We start from the raw sequence: 1,742 nt of genomic DNA on the forward strand, positions 1-1,742 counted from the left end.
ACCTCCACATTCTTTAATCAGCAGTCATTGAAGGATCCCAGTAGTAGAGAAACTATGAAAGGAAACATCTGGGAAATGGCATCTGCCCTTCAGAGTTTAGGAAGGAAAAGACTATTCTTAAACAGTCAAATTTAATATATACATTTCCTAATCACTCAGTGGTTTACTGAGCACAATTTCTGAGTTTCCCAGGGGTACCACTTTGCCAGAGACTCTAAGACTGGCTAGCTGGCTTAGTTTGTCCTACCACCAATGTGGCACATGCTTAGTAGCTTCTTCCTAGGTAGTAATTTTCCCTTCGTGTCATGAGAATGTTGTCAGGTAGGTACAATATGTCCTCCTGTCCCCACAATACTCTTTTAAGCCCTTACCAGGGTTCTCTTTCTTACTTTCTTTAGATACCCTATGCTTTCTCTCCTCTTACCCTCACCCTCATAAAATAACAAAAACCCAAAGAGCTGAAAGACAGACTACTAGGGAACAGAAAGGGAATGGGGGGGGTGGGGGAATAAGTGAGGGTAAAGGGGAAGGGAGGTTGGATAGGATCAAAGTGTGTTATATGCGTGTATGAAAGTGTCACAATGAAACCCAATATTCAACATAATTAATATGTACTAATGAAAAAGAAAAAAAGATCTTCTGAAATCTATCCATGGATCCCCTAGTTTAAAACTTCTACAATGACTCAAAATTTCAACTACCAAGTCAGGAGGGCAGATGTATTTTTGAAGCATGGTTCCTGAAATTCTGTGAACAGCTGCCTAGCTGACCTATTAAGGCCAGTACCTCAAGATGACCTGTGTGTGTGTTGGAAATTCCAGGCCTGTCCCTTTGGTGTTCAGATGGCCCTTAGACCTATTAGAGCATGAAGGGTCCCAGTGAACTGTCCAACCAATGAAGTCCCAAGAATGACCTTGGGCTTTCCACAAAACTGAGTATTAGGCTGATGTGGCAGATGGGCATGATTATTGATGCAACCAATTTACACGAGCCAAGATACTAACTCTAAGACAGTTCTGCTGCTGTTCTTCCATCCCGGCACAAGACAATGAGACTCCTGGTCATGCTCTGTAGTTCTCAGACAAAGCGAAGAGAGGCTGGGAACTGCAAACCAAGCTGGTAAATTATAGTGTTTACATGCCAAGAGGATAAATGCAGGCATCCAGATGTCTGTGCCGCTCCTCTCAAATTAATCTGCGAGTTTGGAAAATCTTGTGAGGTTTATGTGTGGTTGACTCTAGGGAAGTTCAGGCTCCTCCAAGGTCCCCCACAACTCCCCCAAAGCCAGTCCTTGGTTCCATATTGGCTCTTGACTTACCTACAGGGCCCAGGACTTTGGATCATTTGGCCATCCTTTTTTTTTTTTTTTCTTATCTGGAATCTTCTCCTGCAGGCCATGGACAAAGCAATATTCTATTTTCTGTTTCTCATTCAAACAAATACTGCTGACAGGACAAATGAACCTTCTTTTTTAAATCTTAATTTAATTTTTTTTGAAGAGTAAAAACAAAAGTAAGAACAAAACTCAGCAACAGGGTAACATACTCAGAAACATACAATACATATGCTACAGATTTTTTAAAACAAGAGTAGCTGATTAACAATGGTTGATATATTATCTATTTTTAATCATCAAATCTGTTGCTCAGGATAGATATATAGTTACATTCTCTTAATGAATAGAGTGATTTGTTCTAATGGTGTTTGTAGATAGGATATCATGTCCGCATCTTGTACAGCAA

This window comes from Octodon degus, unplaced genomic scaffold, assembly GCF_000260255.1.
Source record: "Octodon degus isolate 3935 unplaced genomic scaffold, OctDeg1.0 scaffold00041, whole genome shotgun sequence".
In the NCBI taxonomy this organism is placed as follows: Eukaryota; Metazoa; Chordata; class Mammalia; order Rodentia; family Octodontidae; genus Octodon; species Octodon degus.